This window comes from Peromyscus californicus, unplaced genomic scaffold (assembly GCF_007827085.1).
Source record: "Peromyscus californicus insignis strain IS unplaced genomic scaffold, ASM782708v3 Scaffold_9__1_contigs__length_137607984, whole genome shotgun sequence".
NCBI classification, from domain to species: domain Eukaryota; kingdom Metazoa; phylum Chordata; class Mammalia; order Rodentia; family Cricetidae; genus Peromyscus; species Peromyscus californicus.
Window position 1 is genome coordinate 65672307 of NW_026294617.1, and position 10643 is coordinate 65682949.

The following is a 10643-nucleotide window of genomic DNA, read 5'->3' on the forward strand; positions in this document are numbered from 1 at the left end:
TGGGGTGGCTTGGGAAAGAGGGCTGGGGGTGGGAGGAGGGAGGAGGGAGGTCTCTGGATAGCATGTGGAGTGAGTAGAAAATTTCTTAATAAAGAAAAATGGAAAAACAAAACAAAAACAAAAAAAATATATATGAGCCTATGGCAACCATTCTCATTTAAGCTACCATAATACCAAATGCCTTTGTTATCCCTTTCTACATGAGAAGTCATTTTTTTTTAAGTGAAAGTGGGAGCTGGAGAGAAGGTTCAACAGTTAAGAGAGTGTGCTGCTCTTCCAGAGGACTTGAGTTCAGTTCCCAGCACCCATTTGAAGTGGCTCACAACCCTCTGTACCTCTAGCTCCAGGAGATCGATCCAACACCTCTAACTTCTCTGGACACCAACACTCACATGCACACATATCCACAAACAGACATATACTCATAATTAAAAAGAATCAAAGCAAAATGTAAAAAGTGGTTAATTTCACAAAGCTGGAGTTTGGTGACACGTAAGTAACAACTGAGATGCTTGACTAAATTCTACACTTGGAAACAAAAGCAATACCTCTCCAAGGTGGATCTAGACACACACGGGCAAACTTAGTCCAATGGAAGTAAGCAGGGAAACGGGCAAAGAGCCTTTTAGAAGAAATATGAACATGTCACATTTGGATTTTATGTAGGCACTCTGGACTTCTCCGTTTTGGGATAGATACACTTACATTTACACATTCTAGACATTTAAATAAAGAGGTGTTCTTTGTTCTTCTATCCTGTACTACAGTCAAATCTGTCTGCTGCCAAAACACACCCCAGGGGCTAGGGGTAGAGCTCAGTGATAGGATACTTAGCATATGTGAGACTCTGGGCTTCATTTTCAGCAATGAAAGAAAAAAAAAAATCCTAAACAGAACTAAAGGAAAATGCCTACGGGGCATGGTGGTGGTGCATACCTGTCTCCCAGAACTTGGGAGGTGGAATGTGGGGGGGGGGGTTGAAGTTCAAGGTCATCTTCAGCTATGTAGTGAGCTTGAGGACAGTGTGGGCGGCTGAGACTCTCCCTTCAATCTCTTCAAACTAACAAACAAAGCAGTAAATGTTTATTAACACTTTCTTCAAGGCAGAGCACAGTGGCAAATGCCTTTAGCATTCAGGAGGCAGAGGCAGGTGGATCTCTCTGAGTTGAGGCCAGCCTGTCTACAGAGTGAGTCCAGGCCAGCTAGGGCTATATTAAAAAAAAAGTTTCCTCAGACTGGGAATGGTGATTTGTGCCTGTAATCTTAGTACTTGGGAGGCTGGTGCAGGAGGATTACCAGATCATCATGAGTTCTAGGCCAATCAGGTTTACACAGTCAGTCCCAGACTTGTTAGGGCTACAAAATAAGATATTAATCATACAAAACAAATGGGGAAAATTCTCTGATTATATTGATCTTTGCCTCAAATTTTTCATTCTATGAGATAAAGTATTCATCTGGAATAATTAAGGAACTGAATATTATTTTACTTTATTTTAACAAGGGAGAATATAACTGAACAGAATTTCACTTATGTATGTGTGCCAGTCATATTTTGATAATGATCAACACCATAAGAAAATACAGATTTCCCCTCTCATAATATATAAAAGCAAAAGCTTCCTGTAATAATCATGGCAGTTATTGATCAAGTTATTTGAAAAGTTAAAAAACAGAAACCAATTGTGAATTATGTGTATAATTGACTATACTTATACTTCAGTACACTATTTTTCTATGCCAAGGTCTTCATAGAAAATCTAAGATGTAATGCCAGGCATGGTGGATCAAATCTGTATTCCCAGAATTTGGGGGGTTCAGGCAGGAAGATGGAGTTTGAGGCTAGTCTGGGGTAAGTAATGCCATTCTGCATTTATAAAAGAATTGCCATAGAGTGAGACAGTATTTCACTTGTATGATCTGAGTGCTGCTCTAGGGCCTGGGAGTTCAGTGAGAAGCACTTTAAGGCCATGACCTCAAGAGATTCCTTTTCAGAAAGTGAAGGTAGAATTCTTACCACACTTCCTCTCATTAACCAGGAAATGATTTACTTAGCACCTACCTACCTACCATCAGGCCCAGTGTGGGCCCTGGGGTTCTAAGATTAAAGATAGCCTTTACCTCCGTAATGGTTGGGTCACAGATAATACAGCAGTCAATTAAAATCTCTAGGTCCTTCAATTCTCCCCCAATTTATAATTTCATCAATTCTTCATCTGTAAAATGGGGTTCATATACAAATTTGTTAGCTTTGTTACCAGCATGAAAAAATATCATGTAGCAATGTGGATCCTGGGTAGTCAGGATTCTAACCGGCTCACTGACTCCAATCCCCGAAGTAGCAATCCTATTTCATGCCTCAGTGGACTGGCAAATTACTACATGTCCTGGAGTTTCAGGACTACTTGTGACATTTAAAACCTCTAATGCTAAATTGTGGGATGTTGGATCCACGAGGTAAGTACTATGTTTGGGGTAAAAGTAGGCTGCCGTGGGAATACAGAAAAAGGACACTTGCTGGTGGGGTTGTAGTCCAAGGGTGGAGTGTTTTTCTAGCATCCAGGGCCTGGGTTCTACAGGAGTGGGGGGATAGCCTGGGGAAGTGATAGGGGATAGGTAATCCTGAGGTAAGATGTAGAGGAGAATTAGTGCTGCAGCTGGGATCCACTGCTTTAGAGAAGCCATGAATACCAAACTACAGGTTGAGAAGAGATTTTTTGAGCCCACTCTGGTCCATTTGCTAAAGCCCATGAAGCTGACTTAGAATAATGTTTTTAAATGAATAAAGTAGGGAAGCAATTATTGCAGCAGTTATTAGAATATTTAAAACACAAGTGCAATGTATGCATACATACATTTATCTACTCATCAATAATAAGGTCTAGCAGTAGGTGTAATAACTACTGTCATTTCTGGGGCTGGAGAGTTGGGCCAGTGGTTAAGAACACTTTTGCTCTTGAAGAGGACCTGGGTTTAATTCCTAGTACCCGCAAGGTGGCTCACAACTGTCTGAAACTCTAGTCCCAGAATCAGATGCCCTCTTTTGGCCTCCATGGTCACCAGGCATGCGTGTGGTATGAATACATACGTGCAGACAAAATACTAAAAAAAAAAAAAAAAAAAAAAAAAAAACTTTAAAAATAGCTACCATAATTTCACAATAGCAATAAGGATAGTGTTTTTTAAAATATCTCTAATAATTGGAATACACTGAATATTTTGATTTCTAATGATTGTAAAGTCATATTGTTTATTTTATTTTTCAGGTAGTCTGGCTATGTAGCACAGGCCAGTGTGGAATTGTGTACCCTTTTGTCTCTTGCCCCGTGAAGGGCTGAGATGATAACAATGTGCCACTGTGCTGGGACTCTTATTTATTCTGTTTATGTTTTGCCACAGTGAGGATCTTTTCTCCCTCTTCTTCAATCTCTAACCCACTTTATGCACACTAAGCAAGCAGTCTACCACTAGGTATAGTCTAAGCCCGGATATTGTTAATATTGGGATTTATTTATTGCACTCACAGTTACAGGACATCTTAAATTTCAGTCAGATACGAGTAAAAAATAAATGTGTATTTTTTCTGGGTCTCAGTTCAACCTACCCCAGCCTCCGGATTATGAGCCCCTGATTATACTCTGTAGTCTTCTAGTAGAGTTCCCTGCATTCAGTCAGATCCCATCTCTAACTCTGGTTAAGCCGTTACCCTCCTTACAATATTTCATTGGAGCCGGGCGGTGGTGGCGCACGCCTTTAATCCCAGCACTCGGGAGGCAGAGCCAGGCGGATCTCTGTGAGTTCGAGGCCAGCCTGGGCTACCAAGTGAGTTCCAGGAGAGGCGCAAAGCTACACAGAGAAACCCTGTCTCGAAAAACCAAAAAAAAAAAAAAAAAAAAAAAAAAAGAAAAAATATTTCATTGGTTCCCTTGGTCCTCACAGTTAAGTCAGAGTTGTTATTATTATTATTTTCTGTGAGTCACAAATCCCTCTAAGATGGGTCTGTCTCTGCTCCCCAACTTCTGTTCTTTTTTCAAAATAGAGCTTGTCAAACACAGTTCACTCCCTCAACCCCAGATAGGCTCTTGCTCTGCAGGCCAGGCTGGCCTCAAACTCAGACTTGTCCCTCCTCAGACTTCTGAACCCTGGGTTTGCAGGCAGGTGCCACGCCCAGCTATAACCCTGTCAGCGCTCTGTGATATTACAGCACAATGTGAGAACCCCTCTGTTCACTGTTTTATAATGAGAGTTTCCCAAGTGCCTGGAACACAATCTGCCTAGTCTCAAAGTGCTACACAATTCTAGGGTGTGTCTTTCCTTCTGAACTCTCCTGGGATTGTGTAACTATCAACCCCAGGCTGACAGTGTTTTACTGAAGAATAAACTGGCCTCAGCTAGATGAGGAAGAGGTCTCCAGTGGACAAATTTAGGCAGGAGTCATCCTGGGATTATATGTACTCAGTTTTCTTTTCTTTTTTCTTTTTCTTTTTTTTTGGTTTTTCGAGACAGGGTTTCTCTGTGTAGCTTTGTGCCTTTCCTGGATCTCGCTCTGTAGACCAGGCTGGCCTCGAACTCACAAAGATCTACCTGGCTCTGCCTCCCGAGTGCTGGGATTAAAGGCGTACTCCACCATCGCCCGGCTGTACTCTGTTTTCTAAATCAGGTATTTTTTATCTTCTTGCATGTTCGTAATCATTTATAATGCAAAAGCAATTATAATTGCAGGAGTCTTTTCTGATTATAAGTAGAACTGTTTCTTTTACAACTTCTGAGTAAACTGTTTAGTTACTGGATTGGGGTTTATCAACTCTGGCCAATGAGCTAAATCTGTTCTGTCAAATGTTTTTGTGATACTCGAACTAAAAATGATTTTTACACTTCAAAATTACTGGAGGGCAAAAGTCAAAAGAATACTGTATCATGTTCATAAAGTTTTATAGGAACATAGTCACCTTGTTTCATTTAGATACCGTTATGGCTACTTTCTTGCTATGGGGCCAAGTTCTTAGGTTTGTAGACAGAAGAAAGACGCCTGAACCCAGAGAGGTACAGGCAAAGCTTTCATTGGTTGAGATTGAGAAGAGATGCAGCTCAGACCAAGGGCAAGTCACGGGTGGCTCCTCAAACAAGGAAGACGTGGTAGTCAAACACAAAGATTTCCCACCAAATTTTCCGTTCAGGTTCGTCACTCAAATGTGTTGCTCTGATTGGTTGGTAAATAAAACACTGATTGGCCAGTAGTCAGACAGGAGGAAGTATAGGCGGGACAAGGAGGAGAAGAATTCTGGGAAGTGGAAGGCTGAGTCAGAGACACTGCCAGCCACTGCCATGACAAACAGCATGTGAAGATGCTGGTAAGCCACAAGCCACATGGCAAGGTATAGATTTATAGAAATGGATTAATTTAAGCTGTAAGAACAGTTAGCAAGAAGCCTGCCACAGCCATCAGTTTGTAAGCAATATAAGTCTCTGTGTTTACTTGGTTGGGTCTGAGCGGCTGTGGGACTGGCAGGTGAGAGAGATTTGTCGTGACTGTGGGCCAGGCAAGAAAACTCTAGCTACAACTATCCTCCTTTTGGGTAATTCCACTCTGTCTCATTCTCACTACAATGTCATATTTGAATAGTTGAAGCAGAGATCATATGGCTTCGCTGAGAGTGGTGGGGCACGCTTACAACCTAGCGCTTGGGAGGTGGGAGCAAGAAACTCAGTAGTTGAAGATCATCCTGAACTATACAGTGAGTTCAAGGCCAGCCTGGGCTACATAAGAACCTCTCTCAAAAGAGCCAACTCAGAAAACTGGGGAGGGATCATCTCATTTGCAAAGTCTAAAATATTCATACTTCCTTTTATCAACAATGTTTGTGACTCCTACATTCACTCTCAAACCCTTGATAGCACAGTCTTGTAAATAAAAGGCATTCAATATTCAATACATGTTTGTTGGGTTGAAGTGAAGTTCTAAAGTGTCTTGATTTAACTCATTGTTGCCACGCTAGGGATGAAATCTAGACCTGACACTGATGGGCAACTACTCTACCACTGAATTGCCTGTCTCTCTCCTCCCTTTCTGTTTCTATCTCTCTCCTTTTCCTCCTGTCCTTCCCTTTTCCTGCTTCCTTCCTTCCTTTTTTTTTTTTTTTTTGGTTAAAGATAGGGTCTCCTTGGGACTGGTGAGATGGTTCAGCATTTAAGGGTTAAGAGCACTAGCTGTTCTTCCAGAGGACCCAGGTTCAATTCCCAGCAGCCACATGGCAGCTCACAACTATCTGCAACTCCATTTCTAGGGGATCAGCATCCTCATACAGACATACATGCAGGCAAAGCATCAATGCACATAAAATAAAAATAAATCATAAAAAAAAAGACAGGGTCTTCTGTATCCCAGACTGGACTTGAGCCTAGAATCATCATGCCCTCTGGAATTGCAGATGTATATCATCATGCCAAGTAACCCTAGCCTTCCTTTTGTTAAAATTTAATTTTATGTGTATGGGTGTTTGGCCTATATGTATGTCTGTATACCACTTGCCCGGTGCTCAAAGAGGCTAGAAGAGGGCATGGGATCTCTCCAGCTCCTACCTCAGTCTTCTTGATTTAGGTTTTATGACTCAAATTCTTTGCCTGACTGTGGGCAGAGTTTGTGTTGGGACCACCAGCTCCAAAATAACCACCCAGAGACTTAATATTAATTATAAATGCTCAGCTGATAGCTCAGACTTGTTACTAACTCTTATATTTTAAATTAACCCATATTTCTTATCTACCCTCTGCCATGTGGCAATACTTTTTTTCAACATGGCACATTCATCTTGCTTCTCTCTTTGTCTGCTGGAGACTCCCCTGACTCTGCCCTTCTTCCCAGCATCCTCTGTATCTTGCTGTCCTGCCTATACCTCCTGCCTAGCTACCAATGAGTCAGCTCTTTTACTAAACCAATCAGAAGGTGCCTTGGCAAAGACACATCTTCACAGTGTACAAAAAGGTTATTCTATAACACCTGGTTCTACATAAATAATACTAATTTGAGTGACTCTTTAAGATTCATGCTATACCTCGAGTTTCTATATTCAGCATTTACTTCTTTCATTTGAACACAAACTTCTGTGGAAAGCATACCCCATCTATAAAAAAGGCTCCTGGAAATCCCAGTATTGTGGAGAGCAGAGCTGGGTCAGGAGGTAGTTCAAACTCAAAACAGAGTAAGGTAGAGGTGGGCAAGAAGCTTAAACAGCTTCTGTGGTTGCGAGAAGAAAGGGCAATTAAAAATGACCCTGGATGGGGCTGGGGAGAGAGCTTAGTCAGTAGAGTGTTTGCCTCAGAAGCATGAAGACATGAGTGTGGTCCCAACACCTGTGTAAAAAGACCAATGAAATGTGTACTTATACAATTTCAGCACCGGGGAGGGGAAAACAGGAGGATTAGCTGTGGGAGCCCATTTTCAGGTTCCTCGTGGCTTTACTCAGCAGGTCCACATAGAGAGGATGATTAGGACCACGGGCCTGAGTGCAGGTGTCTGAGATGGTCTGCACTTGGCTGTGCTGGGGGAGGAGGTCTTTTGCTCCACCCCTTGGCGTCTCTATAAATACCCTGGGGGCAGAGACAGTAGGGCCCGTTGGAAAAGGTTCCAGGCCCTCTCGAGGCTATCCTTTATTTTTTATCTGTTTATCTCCACAATATAAATCTTTCTATCTAATATTTCCTGCTGCTCACACTCAAGAAAACTCTGGGGAGCTGTGGGGATGGTGGGTAAATACCCCACAATTAGCACTTTAAGGCTGACTTTGGATACACAAGCCCTTGCCTTAAAAACCATAAATAAATAAATGCATAAGTAAATGAATAAATTAACAAACAGATAAGTAAATAAATAATGACTAGATGTTTAAGTATATTCCTTCCTTTAGTTTCTACTAAATACTAGCACTTAACTGAAGGGGGTACACAGCTTCCAGGTCTCTGTACCTTTTATTTACCTCATTTTCTCCATTGTCAACATGGCTGGACAATCTGCGCTTGGGGACTGTCACCTCTCTAATTCCAAGGGGGTACAGTGGAATCTGTGGAGCTGGGAAGAGCAATTCACCTCTCCAAACTGTGTGTACAGAGCAGCCCTAAGGTGACGAAGAGCGTGTGCAAGTGAGAGTAGGCAGACAGACGGAGGAGGTGAGAATGGAAGGATCAACCAAACCCAGTTTGCATGAAAATACCGTGAGGAAGCCTGGGAACTTGATCTGCTAGTTTAAAAGTTAGATAATTCACTTAATGCAGTATGCACAGAGCATCAAGAAAAAGCATACCATTTAAAAGTTATCAGTAGTTTAGTACAAACCGGGGAGCAGATGCTGGGGCTGTAGCTCACTCAGTAGAGTGCTAGCCTCATGTGTATGAGGCCCTGGGTTGGACCCCCAGCATTGTACAAACAGGGTTTCCTTCTTAGTCAGGGTTTCTATTGCTGCGACAAAACACCGTGACCAAAAGGCAAGTTGGGGAGGAAAGGGTTTATTAGGCTTACACTTCAGCATTGTTGTTCATCACTGAAGGAAGTCAGGACAGGGCAGGATCCTGGAGGCAGGAGTTGATACGGAAACCATGGAGGGGAGCTGCTTACTGGCTTGCTTCCCATGGCTTGCTCAGCCCACTTTCTTATAGAACCCAGGACCACCAGCCCAGGGATGGCAACACCCACCCTGGGCTGGGCCCTCCCCCATGATCACAAAATGAGAACATGCCTTGCAGTTGGGTCTCAGCTGAGGTTCCTTCCCCTGATGACTCTACAGCTTGTGTCAAGTTGACACACAAAACCACCCAGTACAGTTTTCTTGTCAGACCTGTAATCCTAGCACTCAGAAGTTCAAGGTCATCCTCTACTACACAGTGAGTTCAAGGCTAACCTGAGCTTGTCGCAAATGAAAACATGAAGACAAAGTCCAAACCTGGGCCAGTGGGCTGACTCATTGGGTAAAGGCCCATGCAAAGGCTTGATGACCTAAATGTGATCCCAGGGATACACATGGTAGAGGGACAGAATTGACTTTTGCAGGTTATCCTCGGAAATGTGCACACACATTGTGGCATGCGCCTCCTCCACTACAATAGATGTAATACATTTTTAGAGCGTGAAGCAGATTGGTAATTGTTTATGGTTCCCTGTGGTGATATATTGCATACCCTAATAAATTTGCCTGAAGATCAGAGAACAGAACAACCCACTAGATTAAACATAGAAGCCAGGCAGTGGCGGCACACACTTTTAACCCTAGCACTCAGGAGGGCAGAGAGCCGTCTAGATTTTTGTGAGTTCAAAGCCACCCTGGACTACATGAGATTGACTCAGTCTAGGAGAGAAACAGCCAGGCAGTGGTGGCACACACCTTAATCCCAATACTTGGGAGTCACAGGTCCTTAATTCCAGCACTAGGAAAGCTGAGACAGGAAATAATATGGGTGGGCTGAGAAAGGTATATAAGGCAGTCTTTCGACTGAGGAAAGCTTTTCAGGCTGAGGAGTCCTAGAGGTAAGAGGTGACTTGTTCCTTTGTCTCTGATCTTTCAGCATTCACCCAGATATCAGGCTCCAGTTTTTGTGGGTTTTTTTTTTTTTTTTTTCAATAAGAAGACCATTTAGCAATTTGTGTTATAGCTCCCAAATTCAATTTCAGTTTTGGAAAATCCAGAATGGTGTTATTTTGTAAGTTTTTTCTTTTTCTTTTTCTTGTTTAAACTGGGGTCATCAGTCTTGAGGCAGTCAAACCAGTTTGGTGGGTGCCCCTCCCACTTCTTCCAGCAGAAACTGACCAGACCTTCCTGCTCACTGGTTAATGGTTAGAGTTGGACTGACAGGTACAACAATGGGGGTGAATGGATTAGAGCTTTGCAAAGGCCACAGAGAAATTTTGTAAATATAAATGAAGGCTGTGTAAATATAGTACCTGCACTTTCTCTAATTTCCATGTCCTGGTAGGTAGAAAGAGACCACAGCAGACAGCTAACAATCCACAGAATAAGTGTTTGTTGGGGGAGGGTGCATAGAGGAAGGACGGTGTTCGACTGCTGCTTTTTTTTTTAATTTTAAAGATTTTCATTTCTTTCTTTCTTCCTTCCTTCCTTCCTTTCTTCCTTCCCTCCTTCCCTCCTTCCCTCCCTCCCTCCCTCCCTCCCTCCCTCCCTCCTTCCCTCCTTTCCTCCTTCCCTCCTTCCTTCCTTCCCTCCTTCGTTCCTTCCTTCCTTCCTTCCTTCCTTCCTTCCTTCCTTCCTTCCTTCCAACCTTCTTCCTTCCTTCCTTCCTTTCTTCCTTCCTTCCTTCCTTCCTTCCTTCCTTCCTTTCTTTCTTTCTTTCTTTCTTTCTTTCTTTCTTTTCCAGGCAGGGTTTCTCTGTGTTGTTTTGGTGCCTGTCCTGGATCTTGCTCTATAAAACCAGGCTAGCCCCGAACTCACAGAGATCCGCCTGGCTCTGCTTTCTGAGTGCTGGGATTAAAGGCCTGCGCCACCACCTTCCGGCTAAAGATTTATTTTTTATCTTATGTATATGGGTGTTTGCCTCTATGTATGTATGTATGTCTTTGCAGCATGTGTATGCTTTGCCCTTGAAGACCAGATGAGGGTTTCGTATAGCCTTGGAACTGGTTGTTGGCTGCCTTGTGGGTG